This window comes from Dasypus novemcinctus, chromosome 3 (assembly GCF_030445035.2).
Source record: "Dasypus novemcinctus isolate mDasNov1 chromosome 3, mDasNov1.1.hap2, whole genome shotgun sequence".
In the NCBI taxonomy this organism is placed as follows: Eukaryota; Metazoa; Chordata; class Mammalia; order Cingulata; family Dasypodidae; genus Dasypus; species Dasypus novemcinctus.
In genome coordinates this window covers 116877891-116893802 of record NC_080675.1, presented here as the reverse complement: position 1 = coordinate 116893802, position 15912 = coordinate 116877891, and the positions used below count along the sequence as shown (strand labels likewise).

Below are 15912 nucleotides of genomic sequence, written 5' to 3'. Positions count from 1 at the left end.
AACCTAATTTTTCTCATTTGTAAAATGGGAGTAAAATAATACCTACTGTATAGGTTCATTTACTCAAATATTTACTACTAAATAAAATAATTCACCTAAAGCACTTGGCATACTACCAGGTACATAGAAAGTGACCAATGTTAATTATTATTTTAATGAATAATAACAAGCCAAAAACCTCTCTGAGACACATTTCCCATTAGTTGACTAGAGATTATGTTCTATGTCATCATCATATAGCCATATTCTACTGTTTTCCTAATTGTATTTGCAATGTTTTTGTGGGACTAGTCTAGGATATTGCCTTGCTAGCTTAGCAAAAACAAGCAAGAACAAAACAGAAAACAACAATACAAACATCTCTTAGATCTAAACAAAGAAAGTGCTTTTAGTGACTACTTTGAAGTAGATCTGATAGATAGTAAAAGCCAGGTAAGACATGCAAAATGTGCTTACTGTCAAGGAGCATGAAGTGCATTTGGTAAATGTAAAGATGTGCAGATGATCAAATACAATTGTTTCAGGAAATGTATGGTGAGGTCATCTGGGGAAATAGAATTGCCAAGCTGTGGGGACTAACTCTGTGGTGGAACGCCTGTTTTCGGTGTAAGAGATCCCGGGGTCAATTCCCTGTGCCTCCTTAAAAAAAAAAGGCCCCACATTACATCTCTGGTGACATATAACAGAGCCCAGCAACCACACTTCTTAGAATCCATATAGGAATGGGATGGCCTCCCGTGCTGTGCTGTGTTGTGCTTTGGTGCAGCTTTGGAGCTCTCAGGGTCCATCCTCTGACCCCCACATTCTCGAGAGTCAGAACTGATTTGCTAGGTTACATAAGAGCCTCTACTTTCCTGGATTGTTGGTAATCAAATGAAATGATATACATGAAATCACTTTGAAATACTCATCAAATAATGATGAGTTTTATACAAGAGTGTTGCATTCCTGCATAAACAGTGCTCAATGTAGGAACCAGATGTGGAAAGTACTTTATTTCCCATTTCTTAACTTGCTCTATTTCCTTCTTTTTTTAAAGATTTATTTATTTATTTCTCTCCCCTTCCCCCCCGGCCCCAGTTGTTTGTTCTCTGTGTCTATTTGCTGCGTCTTTTTTGTCCACTTCTGTTGTTGTCAGCAGCACGGGAATCTGTGTTTCTTTTTGTTTCATCATCTTGTTGTGTCAGCTCTCCATGTGTGCAGTGCCATTCCTGGGCAGGCCGCACTTTCTTTCGCGCTGGGCAGTTTTCCTTACGGGGTGCACTCCTTGCGTGAGGGGCTCCCCTACGCGGGGACACCCCTATGTGGCAGGGCACTCCTTGTGCGTATCAGTGCTGCGCATGGGCCAGCTCCACACGGGTCAGGGGGGCCCGGGGTTTGAGCTGTGGACCTCCCATGTGGTAGACGGACGCCCTAATCACTGGGCCAGGTCCACCGTCCTCTATTTCCTTCTTAATGTGACCAAGTTCCCTTCCTTTACTGACTAGTCCCCTTTCTTCCTATTCCAGCCCCTAATAACAATAGTAGCTGACATGGAATGAGTGATGTTTTAAGTGCTTTGTGTGTATTGATTCATTTAATCATCACAACTCTGAGTTATGTACTATTATTATCCCTATTACATTTGGGAAAGCTGAGGAACAGAGGAATTAAATAACTCACACAGGACCATACAGCTAGTGAGTTGTAGAGTTGAGCTTCAAACGTAGGCAGTATAGCTCCAGAGCCCGTGTTCTGAACTACTTACTGTGCTGTGTGGAGTCTCACCCTGCCATACTGCCTGCTGCTGTCATAGGGACACATACGCCAAGCTAAAACATTTCAAGTAGTAGCCACCATTTTTCCTCTTTTTTTTTTTTAAGATTTATTTTTTATTTATTTCTCTCCCCCTTAAACCCCCCGTTGTTTGCTCTTTGTGCCCATTTGCTGTGTGTTCTTCTTGTCCACTTGCATTCTTGTCAGTGGCACCAGGAATCTGCGTCTCTTTTTGTAGCTTCATCATGCTCTGTCAGCTCTCCGTGTGTGCCGCGCCACTCCTGGGCAGGCTGCGCTTTTTTCACATGGGGCAGCTCTCCATGCGGGGTGCACTCCTTGCACGTGAGGTTCCCCTATGCGGGGGACACCCCTGCGTGGCACGGCACTCCTTGCGCGCTTCAGCACTGCATGTGGGCCAGCTCACCACACGGGTCAGGAGGCCCTGGGTTTGTACCCTGGGCCTCCCATATGGTATGAGGACGCCCTTATCAGTTGAGCCAAATCCGCTTTCCCCATTTTTCTTCTTTACCTTTTGCAATTCAATCAATGAAACCAGAGCCATTTTTAGAATAAAGTAAACCCTAATGTATTTGCTACCCAGTTATGAGAAATGTGGACTCTAACCAACAGGTAATAATTCATGCTATAAACTTTGATTTATAGTAATTATCTGGGGAAAATGAGAATCCAGCAATAACACTGCATCTTATAAACTGCACCACTAGCTAGCTTACAACCACAAACATATCTAGTTCAAGAAATGAGGTCAAAACCTCATTTTTCCTCTGACGATTATTTGGTGTAAAATAGCATCGAAACTACTTCTTGTTCAAGGTTTAGGGACAAAGTTGGCAGAATAAGTTTTATTAATGGCATTTTAGAAAAAGGGATGGACATTGTTTTGTTTTTTAACTTTAATTCAAAGTCAAAAAGTAAAATAACATACAAAAGGCAGCTTAGCAAATTATGGAAATACTACCTTAAAAAATAAGCATTTCTTTGAAATGTATACAGAATACCTTTCTAGGTAGAGAATGGAGTGTTGAAAAACCGGGACTTGAAAGAAACCTTGAGGTCACCTAGTTTGTACACTAAAGCCTGGACAGGTTACGTGACTTGCCCACAGTTATCCAAGCAGCTACTGATTGAGCAGGAGCTAGAATTCAGGTCTCCACACCAGCACTTTCCTCTTTATTGAGTTTCTGACTGGGACTACCAGAGATAGGTGGCTCTTATACATAGCTGACATGGAAGACTTCTTACAGTTGAGAAACGCTTGATTAATTACCCTAGTAAAGCCACTCAGGAATCATATACTACATTTTATATTTTAATAAGTAAGTGCCATATGTCATATTAGCTTAGTTTGAAAGCAGCTAAGGATTTGGCTATTGAGGCTTAGATCCTGAAGGCCAAACCCACTTTCTCTTTGTGAGAAAATAGCAACAGAAGCAATCTTATGATGTATACATTGATGCTGTCCTAAAATCCTTGTCCTGGTTTCTTTTGTGGATGCCAGAAAATTATGTTCTTAAATTAAGCTAACCCATTCCTATGCCTGTAAATGCAATGTAGGTGAGGCCTTTTGATTAGATTTTGTTAAGGGGACTTGATTAGATCACTCAGATTGATTTTGATTGGATTACATCAGTGAGGCCTGACTCAGGTTGAGTATCTGCCCTCTTGCTGGGTCTTATATAAACTGAGACACAGAAAAGAGAGCTCTGCCATTTTGACATGCCCATGTGAGAAAGAGAACTCCAGGTTTACCTACAACTGCAGAATGACAGAGAAACCCTGAAAGGCTCAAGGAGATAAGGCCCAGGAAGAGATGGTTGATCGCCCACAGCTGAGCTACAGGAGAAAGTAGTGCGAGAGACCAGCAGACCTGCCATCCTGCTTCACCATATGGCAGAACTCCAGGATCACCAGTAAGGGCTTTGGTGAGAAAGTATCTCTGCTAATGCCTGATTTGGACATTTCACAGCCACAAAACTGTTAGCTTTTACCCCTAATAAATTATTTTTTCATTCGCAGTCTTTGGCAAACTAATTCAATCCTCAACTACAGTTTTCTGATAAGAACCAAGTTCTAGAAATGGCCCTTTTCTCCACAAACTCCATCTTTACATAAAACTAGCCTATTGTCTTTTTGATGTGGTCTGGTCACTTCCTTGTACTATCAAAGGAATTACAGAATTGAGGAAATTTTTGCCTCAAAAGTAGTTCTCTTAAGGAAAAGAATCTTCTTTCCCTCCTTAGGTTTGTATTAAAGGAAAGAATTCCTTATTTATGTAACCTACCTTTTTTTTTTTTCCTAAGCTTTGACTGGATTTAATGAATGATCCAAGTCTATTCAAAGTACTTTGCAGCACGAGAGAAAAGATCTGCACTGACCCGGGAACTCACTGGCCTTAGAGAGCCCTGTCAACAGCCAGACTTTACAAAGTTTGGTATATGGAGTTCCCTGGGTCCTTGCTACTCAAAGTGTGATCTGTGGACTAATACCCCCAGGATCATCTGGGAGGCTGTTAGAAATACCAAATCTCAGGCCTGAATCAGAATCTGCCTTAACAAGCTCCTCACATTATTTGTATGTGCTTCCCTGAAGCTTTTGTGTGAACAACTATTGCTTTTCTCTCCTCTACAAGTAAGGCTGAGACCACTGTAACCCCACCCCAAGATGAAAACCTTTGGTTATTTAAGGGACCTTCATTAATTTTATCTGTCAGTTTTTAAGCTATAGAAACCTGGATTACAAGAAACTTTAGGGGTTATCTAGATCAACCATCATCACTGCCGTGAATTTCAGTATAGTGATCAATTAAAAAAGGTTAAATTGTGTGAACAATATTCTGTTCAAGAAGGCAAAAGCCTATGGTATGTCTTAGAAAATTAGTCATAAGAATAGGAGAAATATACATTTAAAAAAAAGTTTGGTGATTAAAGGAATAAGCTTCAGTTATCTGGAAAATTTGTTGGTATAAAATGTCTCAGCCATGGGGTGTTTATCTCTTAAACTCATATTCCAATACCATACACTTATTAAATATCTGCCAAAAGTTACTGTCCTGAACAATTATAATTTTGATTTCCCACAAGTTCAAGAAATGTTTTTCTCTTATTTTTAAGAAATTTTTTTCATCAAATTAAAATTTCCGTAAATAAAAGGGGGTGAAGAGAAAAATCTCCCTTACAGAAGAATTTCAATTAATAAAAGTGAATAAATAGGAAGTGGTTATGGCTCAATCAATTGGGCTCCCGTCTACCATATGGGAGGCCCTAGGTTTGTTTCCTGGGGCGTCCTTGTGAAGACAGACCAACCCACGCCTGTGGAGGGCTGTTGGCCGGCCCCCGCGGAGAGCTGGCACAGCAAGATGACGAGACAAGCAGACAAAAAAGAACGCACAGCAAATGGACACAGAAAGCAGACAGCAAGCAAGCAGCAGGGGCTTAGGGGGAGAATAAATAAATAAAATAAATCTTAAAAAAAAAAAAGTGGGTAAACATGTCTTCCCCTTCCAGGCAGATCTTAGTGGCTCACTTCCAAAGAAGAGAGTATGGAAAGGAATGAAACTTCACAGTGAGGATACCTGTTAAACCCTGCCTTAACCAGATGGTCTGTATTCAAGTCACCAGTTATATTATATGGGGATCATCTACCTCTGATATGATGTGATGAGAAGAGCACTTCACTTCTGTGGTATTCTTTCAAAAAGCCCATAAGCGCAATCTAATCATGAGACAGGCGGAAGAAACCCAATTTGAGGGACACTTTACAAAATACCAGACCAGTATTTAAACCTTTCAAGGACTTGAAAAACAAAGATTAAGAAACTGTTATGGACCAGAGAAAAATGTTGTATCTGGAATTGGATCCTAGAACAGAAAAAGGACACTAGTGAAAAAACTGAAGAAATCTGAATTAAGTTTGAAATTTAGTTAATACTAATGTACTAGTGGTGTTTCCTAAGTTTTGATAAATGTACCACAGTAATGTAAGCTGATAACATTAGGGGAAACTGAAACTGGGTGAAACTTCCCAGAACTCATGAAAATAGTCTTAACATATTAAAGTAAGATTTCTCTTGATGTTAGGCTCCCACAAATTTAAAAGGCTGATCACCTACCTATAATGTTCACACCTAAAAATCTCCTTGATTTGTACACCAGTGTTTATAGCAGCATTACTCACAGTTGCCAAAAGATGGAAGTAACTCAAATGACCATCAACAGATGAATGGATAAACAAAATGTGGTATATTCATACAACAGAATAGTATTCAGCTATAAAAAGAAATGAAATTCTGATACATGCTATAACATGGATGAATCTTGAAGACATCATGTTGAATGAAATAAACCAGACACAAAAGGACCAATATTGTACGATCTCACTTATATGAAATAATAAGAATATGCAAATTCATAGAGTTAGAAACTAGAATACAGATTACCAGGGGCGAGGGTAGGGGAAGGAAATGGGAATTAGTTCTTAATTGGTACAGAGTTTCTGTTTGACGTGATGGAAAAGTTTTGGTAATGGATTGTGGTAGTGGTAGTACAACATTGTGAGGGTAATTAATACCACTGAATTGTATATTTGCAAGTGGTTAAAAGGGAAAATTTTAGATTGTATGTATGTTATTAGAATAAAAATTTTTAAGAAACCATAGAACTGCAAAGCACAAACAGTGAACCCTAATGTAAACTATGGACTACATTTAATAGTATAATTGTAATAACATTGTTTCATCAATTATAACAAAACTACCACACTAATGAAAATTGTTAATAATAGGGATAACTGTGTGTTGAGGGGGCAGGTATGTGGGAACTGTGTACTTTCTGCATGATTTTTCTGTAAACCTCCAACTTCTCTAATGAAAAGGAAAAAAACCCTCCATTTTGCTAAACATGGAAGTTAAAGATTTACAGATTTGAATTCCCAGAGAGTAGAATCAAAGTCCATTTTCCTAAAGATGATTAAACTCTTGAAAAAAGCAATACTACTATTTGATAAGTTTGGATAGGTTATTTGGGCTTTCTGGGCCATGATTATCCCATATGAAAAATAAGATCAGTTCCACTTCTAAAATTCTATAAATATACCTCTAAATATTTTAAATATTATTTTAAAGTGTGGTATTGATTCTAAGGAAAAACTTACCATTTTGATTAGGCATTTAATTCCACATTTATTAAGCGGCAGTCAGCAATCACTGTGCTAGGTACAGGAGTTAGAGCCCTTCCCCTCCCGAATTTCTTAATCTGGTAAAAAAAGATCTGTAAACAAGCTGTTACAGCCAGGTGATAAGTGCTGTAAAAGAAGTATTAATAAGGTGTGCCAGGGCATGGGAAGAGGTGGCTTCACTCTGCTTGTACAGCTTCTAGAAGGCTTTGGGCATAAGAAAATAGGAAATGGATTTTCATTTGATCAAATCAGAGTCAGTGAGGAATCAGTCCTACAGTAATAAGCATTAATTTAATTGGCTGTGTTTGAAAATTTGAGGGTGGTTGGGTTTTCCCAGAAATAAAATCGGCTGCTGAGTCAAGAATTTGGTTGCTACAGAGCTGGGCCAAAAAAGTCCCAAGTGTCTCATGTTGCAGATGCACTCTTTTGGGCATGTTGATATGCATGAAATCTGTCCCTGAAGTGACTTAATTGCTATCACATGAACAACATAACTTTCTAGAAAAGGCAGGGTGTTGGCTGTCATATTTTGTCATTTCTAAATCAGGCCTTCATAAAAAAATTCATGCCTTCATCTTCAGGCCAGATATTTCTGGCTCAGGCCTGCAATCTTCAGTCTTGGTAAGCTGTTTTTAAATTCTGAATAGCATTGTAGAAACAGAAATTTAAGGTTCCTAAACAAAATTTCAAAATTGGTTCCCACTTTGACCCTAAGTTTTCAGATACTGAATAATTCAATTTGTGCAGACCTTTCTTTAGTGAAGAGGAGATTAATGTGGGGGATGTTATGTCATTTAAATGATTTTGCATAGAGGTATGCATGCTTTCTCCTGGGCCGTTGCCCAAGACAAATGGGAACACTAAAGAGGGGTGCAGAAAACTGGGGAATGTTAACTTCTCAACTTCCCATGGTCTAACAGAGAAGTACCTTTTGCTGAGAGAGATAATCCTGGAAAATTTCTCACCAGCAACGAGTGAGAAAGACAAGAGTGAAATAGCAAGCACAGACCTGAGAGAGCCTGGAAAAATGCCCAACAGAGAGACAGAAGTGCCTTCCCACACTAATCTCCTCCATCTTACCAGGGCACTTCATGTGTAAACTTGAGAGGAGCCAGGTGGCTATGGGAGGTTTTCTCCCAGAGCAGTCTACAGTTCTTGGAGCAGAGCTGCAAGGGGAATCATCTGTGACCAGAGAGTTCTTTTTAAACATACACAGAACCCTTTGCTTCTCAAAAAAAGAAAAAATATATATATTTACAATTTTTTTTCTGATTATAAATGCGATACAGACTCACAGAGGAAAGTGCATAAATTTCAGAAAAGTAGAAAAAAGAATATAAAGATCACCCATTATAGTTTTATACAAAGATAGTCACTGTTGAAATTTTGGTGTATTTTCTTCCAGGACTTTTTATACATATAAATTCAACATGGTTAAGAGAACACTGAATGTACAATTTCATATTCTATTCTTTGACTCTTAGTATCATAACATAAAAGTTGTTCTGGATTATTAAAAATTCTTTGTAAACATTCTTCTTAGTGGCTGCCTAATATTTCATCCAATGATGAAATTTATTTACTCAAAATCCTAAATGTATTCATTCATTTAAGAAATAGTCAATAAGAAAAAAATTTTTTCCATTTAAGAGCCTGCCACTTTGCTGAATAATAAACATGTGATAATAATTTCCCCAACTGTTCTCCTGTTGTTAATAATTCAATCCATTTCCTATTTCATAGCATTTTTTGAGGGTCTAAGCCAGAAATGAAAATAAGTAGTCAGCTTGAAGAAGAGGGTTAAAGAAGGATGGCCCAACAATGAGCCCTTGATACTGATGACTATGCTTATGAGCCTGCGTGCCTGAAATATGAACTAGGCCTAGAGCTGCAGGTTGCCTAAGAGTTACCTCCTGAGAGCCCCCATGTTGCTCAAATGTGACCACTCTCTAAGCCAAACTCAGCATGTAAATGCATTACCTTCCCCCCAGCATGGGACATGACTCCCAGGGATGAGCCTCTCTGGTGCCAAGGGATTACTACCAAACACAGCCGATGATGTAACTAGAAAAAGACCTTGAATAAATGGGTCAACTCAGACCAGCAGAATATCTCAGCCTATGTGTAATATCAGGTGTTAAAAACTGCTTTTTGACCTTGAATAAAATGAGGTAATGGAAAGGACAAATGAGTTTATATGGCTATGAGTCTCCAAAAAAGAGTCAGGAGGTCATCAGAGGGGTCATGCTTATGCACACCTCAGCAGGGTCCCAGAGACAGCCAAAGTAGATACAACCCTGGGTACTGGTTCTCCTGAGGGCCACAGAGACCCACAGGTTCTATGATCATGGAAGATGGCTCTGGAGTTCAGTGTCTTGTCAGTTGGCCCTACTTTGGAGATTGTGTTCCTGAGTGTGATGGAGTTGAACTCAGATGTGACCTTTCCACACATGCCTCTTCTGTCACTTTTACTAGACCTGTGGTTGCGTGCTGGGGTTGGTGTATACTCAGGAGACCTGAATCTTTGGACTGTCCATGTGACAGCCAGGCCCTGAGCCTCAGCAGACTTGCAACTCCTACCCTCTGGTTTGTTGGACTTACCCCAGCCAGCTAACAGGGAGGTGAAGAAGGTCAACCACCACACCAGGGAGCCAAGAGTGCCTACAACTGCAAGCAGGAGAATTGCATCCATCATCCATGTGGAATCTAAGCCCCCTCTTGATATAGAGGGGGAGTGGACATAACCATCCCAGTGTCCACAGGATGGAGGAATAGAGTATGGATTAGAGTGGACTTACTGATATTCTACTATGGAACTATTGTGATTAGTAATGGAAGAAATTGTAGGACTGATGTGGAGAAAGTGACCACGGTAGTTGCTGAGGGTAGGGAGAGGGAAGAAGAGATATGATGTGGGGGCATTTTCAGGACTTAGAATAGTCCTGGGTGGTACTGCAGGGACAGATGCTGGACATTGTATGTCCTGCTGGCCCACTGGGTAGACTGGGGGAGTGTAAACTACAATGTAAACCATTATCCATGCGGTACACCATGCTCCAAAATGTATTCACCGAATGCAATGAATGTCCCACAATGATGAAAGAGGTTGTTGATGTGGGAGGAGTGGGGTGAGGGGGGTGGGGGAGTATATGGGAACCTCTTATTTTTTCTAATGTAACATTTAAAAAAATAGAGAAAAAAAAATACTGAGAGAGCTAGTTGGGCTGCAAGAATTACACAAGGGAGAGGATCTAGCTTTCCCATCACTAAGGTGTCCAAAGGATATTTCCTGGGAAACCTGGAATTGTTTATGGGCAGAGACATCTTTGTGGCTGCAAAAGCATCTTTACTGACATCATGTAACATGATGGTGATCCACTAATGTCTGCATCATTTCTGGAATTGGCCATCAGACCTTCTCACTCTTGGTGCTGATCAGATCTGGCCCACCCTGGTCAGGACTACCAGTGTTAATGGTTAGTTCGGTTTGGAAATGAAAGTGCCAACTCAGAGAGAAATATGAGGCACAACTTTTTCAGCAGGGTGAGTGGACCTATTTTTAGCTCCTGCTAAAAATCCTAAAGTTAGACTCAAGTGGGGGTGAATATGTAGTGTATTACTAGAACCGTACCAATGGGACAGACCCTTCTGGGGCAGCCTTCCTTTCCAACATATTCCCTTCCTCGACTTGATTGCAGGTGGCAACAACTACACCTATGATAAAATACCTTCTCTTGCCATTGGAATTCTCAACCAAGTGTCTCAGCCATCCCTGTGCTTGTTCAGAGGTTTCATAGCATGTTCTGGTCTTTCCCGTCTTCAGCATTCAGCTATAGCTGACCCACAGAAGTTCAATTTGCCAAAGACTCTTTTCCATGCATGCTTTATGGGTAGAACATTTTCCTAAGAAAGGTAATAATGTTTTAGAGAAATAGCTTCCAAAACATACACTCAGAGATATCATGAAAAGTGAGTGGTGGCATGTGACACAAAATGAAGCTTATAGGGGAAAATCTCACAACAAAAGTAGTTGGACTACAGATAAACCTTGTTTTATGTAATGTGAGAATTTGTGAGAATATCAAAGAGTACAGAGGTTAAGGGCACCGACTTTGGAGTCTAGAAGCCTAGGTTTGAATCTTGGCTGTGTCAGCCACTTGGCAGCTATTCAACTTCGGAAAATTTTATTTAACCTTTCTAAGGCTCAGTTTCTTCATCTCAGTGAAATTATTATAACAGTACCTCCTCATAGAGGAGTAAATGAGATAATATGTGATGCTCTTATGTAGCACATAGTAAGCACCCAGTAAATGGTAGCTATTATTAAATAAAGTGGTTTAAAAATTATTAACATAAAGTCAACAATTATTAATTGAGCACTATAATAGGGAAGGGTAATATGAAACACCTCTTCCCCTTATATTTTATATTTTCTATAAATATGAGTTCTTCTATATGGGTTCACATACATTAAAATGATAATTTTACCTTTTTTCTAAATAGTAGATTGGATTTGTAACTACTGACTTCTAAGCAAATCTCAAAAGCACCTCCAAAAGATGGGAATGTTGGTGATAAGTTTCTAACAAGTCCATTGTTTTGTTCTTTAGGTATGAACTGTATTGCTTCCTATTTATCTACTCTAAAAGAGAAATCTCCTGTCATTTAGCTCTGAAGTTACTTCTCATAATTTTTTAAAGATAAAAGGGCATTTAAAACTCCAGTGTCCCATGCATGGTATTTTAAAAAGTATCCCCCTTTGTGCTCGCTTCGGCAGCACATATACTAAAATTGGAACGATACAGAGAAGATTAGCCTGGAAATAAAATCTTAACATTTTGGAAAAAAAAAAGTATCCTCCCTTTTGTATTTTAAATAAATACTAACTTTGGCTAGTATTTTTCCTTGCTTGAAAGACATTAGTTCCTGTAAATGTTCATCAGTTCCTCCCTAAAATCTTAAAGGTCTTTCAGGGTTTACCTGTCCTAAGACTGAAGCAATCCATGGAAGATATACAAATGACAAGTAAGTCCATGAAAAGATGTTCAACATCCTTAGTAATTAGGGAAATGCAAATCAAATCCACAGTGAGGTACCACTTCACACCCACTAGGGTAGCTATCAATTAAAGGAAAAACAACAGACAATAGCAAGTGAAGATGTGAAAAAATTGGATTCCTTCATCGTACATTGTTGGTGGGGATGTAAAATGGTACAGCTCCTGTGGAACACAGTTTGGCAGTTCCTTAAATAGTTAAACATCAAGTACCATATGACCCAACAGTCCCACTGCTAGGTAACTACCCAAGAGAAATGAAAATGTACATCCATGTAAAAACTTATACACAAATGTTCATAGCAGCATTGTTCATAATGGCCCCAAAATAGAAATAACCCAAATGTCCATCAATGGATAAATAAAATGTGGTATACCCATACAATGGAATATTATTGAGTCATATAAAGAAATAAACTACTGATCCATGCTACTTTATGGATGAACCCTGAGAACATTATGCTAAATGAAAGAAGCCAGACACAAAAGAACCATATACTATATGGTTTCATTTATAAGAAATTTCCAGAAGATTAATGGTTGCCAGGGGCTATGGAAAGGAGGGATGGAGAGTGTCTGCTAATGAGTGCAAGGTTTCTGTTTGGGGTGATAAAAATGTAGAACTAAAAAGTGATGATGGGGAAGTGGATGTAGCTCAACTGATAGAGTGCCCGCCTACCATATAGGAGGTTCAGGGTTCAAACCCAGGGCCTTCTGGCCCATGTGGTGAGCTGGCCCATGTGCAGTGCTGCCACCTATGAGGAGTTCCATGCCATGCAGGGATGTCCCCTGCATAGGGGAACCCCATGTGCAAGGAGTACACCCTGCAAGGAGAGCTGCCCCACGCAACAAAAGTGCAGCCTGCCCAAGAGTGGCGCCGCACACACAGAGAGCAAACCCAGCAAGATGATGCAACAAAAAGAGTTGATTCCCGGTGCTGCCGAGAATGCAAGTGGACACAGAAGAACATGAGAGCAGACAATGGGGAGCAGGGGCAGGGGAAGGGAGGGAAATTTTTAAAAAGTGATGATGGATGCACAAGTCTGAATATACTAAAAACTGCTGAGTTGTATTCTTTAAAGGGGTGAACTTTGTGCTGTGAGTTACATCTCAACAAAGCTATTTACTTAAAAAAAATACTGAAGTGAGATGGCAACAGATGCAGTTGTTTTTATATTAATAAAAAAATTCCTTCTATATGCTCTGATATCAAGACATTAATCAGATGGAAGGGCATGGGCCTTTGCCTTTAAGTTTAGTTAAGGACCTGAAAGAGGAAAATAGTGTTTCTTGCTATTAAATTCCAGAAGAGAATCTGAAGTCTGAAGTGAAAGTGATAAGATCCCTTGAAATCGTCTCCAGACGTTTCTTCGTCATTTTTCTTTTTTTTCTAAGATTTATTTATTTATTTATTTCTCTCCCCTTCCTCACCCTCCCCCCCACCCCGGTTGTCTGTTCTCTGTGTCTATTTGCTGTGTCTTCTTCTTTGTCCGCTTCTGTTGTTGTCAGTGGCACAGGAATCTGTGTTTCTTTTTGTTGCATCATCTTGTTGTGTCAGCTCTCCGTGTGTGTGGTGCCGTTCCTAGGCAGGCTGCACTTTTTTTCGCGCTGGGCAGCTCTCCTTACGGGGCGCACTCCTTGCACGTGGGGCCCCCCTACGCGGGAGACACCCCTGCGTGGCACAGCACTCCTTGCGCACATCAGCACTGCACGTGGGCCAGCTCCACACAGGTCAAGGAGGCCCGGGGTTTGAACCACGGACCTCCCATGTGGCAGACGGATGCCCTAACCACTGGGCCAAGTCCACTTCCCTCGCCATTTTTCTTAAAGTCAGATAGATTTGAGTGCTATCTTTAACTGAGATTATTTAAAATACTTGGAGAGAGCAGGGGTTTAATTTGATTAGACCTACTGTTTCACAGTTGTCTTTTGATGAAAGAATCTACCTCATTTGGGGATGCTGGGCAGTATAGCACAGCTGTTCCTGACTAACTAAAATTGTACAAAGATTTATAGGGAGACGGTGCAAAGGCTGTCTTCAGAAGATTTTGCATCTCACTGGATATGAGGGACTTGCTTAGGGGGAGGAAGCAAAGATATCTAGAGTGTTTCAAACCTAAATGAGTAAAAAATGATGGACCCTTTGATAGGACTTAGGAAGGGCTATTGTGAGCTCTACTGAAGAAAAGCTGAGTTTGAGGAGTTGACAAAATATCAGTGTGGAATAACTGAAGCATAGCATTTCTAGAGCTAGAAGGGGCCTTGGAGATTATCTAGTAACCAGTGCTCTCATTTTCAGATGAGAAATATCAGGCTAAGTGAGGGGGAGTGATTTATCCATGGTAGGGCAGAAAATCAGTGGCAGAGCTCCTAGGCTGCTCTAACCTGCAGGCAGTTGGAAACGGAGAAACTGAGAAACTGATGCTAGAACTACTTGGAACTCATCTGAATACTGGGGATAGTTGAAGCTACATGAGAGAACGTCAGGTCACATACAAAGTGGTGAACTCAAACACTGCAAGATAGATATCAGAGCAGAAGTCTGGTTATTCTAGCTCAGGCTTTTACAGTGGCAGTTCCTTTATTGAACAACAATTGATTTAGGGCCTGGGTGGTGCCAAGCCTTGTGCTATATAGGGCTAAAGTGGTGGATAAAACAGACTTTCTGCCCTCACAGAGCTAACAGCTCAGTGAGAAACAGATAAGCAGATAATTGTAGGGCAGAATGACAGGTTCTTCGAACTAGGAGAACATAGAGTATTGTGAGAGCAGGCCAGTCCCACAGCATTTCAGGTTCAGAAATTGGATTATATCACTTTACCCGGAACTGACTAGGCAGGCAGGAAAAGGGGAACATTAAGAAGGGGAAGAGGGAAGCGGATTTGGCCCAGTGGTTAGGGCGTCTGTCTACCACATGGGAGGTCCGTGGTTCAAACCCCGGGCCTCCTTGACCCGTGTGGAGCTGGCCCATGCGCAGTGCTGATGTGCCCAAGGAGTGCCCTGCCACGCAGGGGTGTCCCCGCATAGGGGGGCCCCACGTGCAAGCAGTGCGCCCCGTAAGGAGAGCCGCCCAGCGCAAAAGAAAGTTCAGCCTGCCCAAGAATGGTGCCGCACACACGGAGAGCTGACATAGCAAGATAACGCAACAAAGTGAAACACAGATTCCTGTGCCGCTGACAACAACAGAAGAACACGCAGCAAATAGACACAGAGAACAGACAACTGGGGCGGGGGGTAGGGGGGAGAAATAAAAAAAAATAAATCTTTAAAAAATAAAAAAAAAAAGGGGAAGAAACCTCCAAAGTAAGCTACCGACCTTGCCAGTCTCTCAGAAATAACCTAGAATACTGATTTAATTCTTCACAACGAGGACTCTGTCTTTCCAGGCACTAGGTCACTTGTGCTCATTGTGCAGGGTAACTCCCTCCCCATTTCAAGGTTCCTAGGAATGAGAAGGTTGCTTGATGAGCCCAGAAGCTGAAGGAGGAGGATAGTCTTTCTCTATTGTTAGAGGTGGTAAAATATTCATATTCATATTCATATAAATCTCAGATTCATACAGCTCTTCATGCACCAAGCTCTGTGTTTCCGTCCTCTCTCATTTTGACCCCTCAACAACCCTGTGTGCTAGGGATGGTGAATGCAGTTGTTCTCATTTTGCAGCACATGGTAGTTCATAACAGAGTCAAGACTGGATCCCAGTCCTCCCAATTCCCTTTCGAAGGCTCTCTGTACCATACCACCCTGCTTGTGTGCTTTAGTCAACGAACTCTCTGGAAAGAGTTTGAGTCGCCAGAATTCAAAAGACAGTCATTAAAAATGAGTAATTGCGTATTTTGTAAGTACAAAAAAAATACCCAGATCACCTCTTCCTGTCCTCTCTCCAGCCAGGAACTTTAAACATTAAA

General features: G+C 40.7%; 1 non-coding gene across 1 annotated transcript; it reads left to right on the top strand.

The window, feature by feature from the left end:
• The first annotated feature begins 11709 nt into the window (after positions 1 to 11709).
• On the top strand, positions 11710 to 11813 carry LOC111766126 (U6 spliceosomal RNA). The gene has a single exon (XR_002798259.1). It is a non-coding gene; the product is annotated as a U6 spliceosomal RNA (small nuclear RNA).
• The last annotated feature ends 4099 nt before the right edge of the window (positions 11814 to 15912 follow it).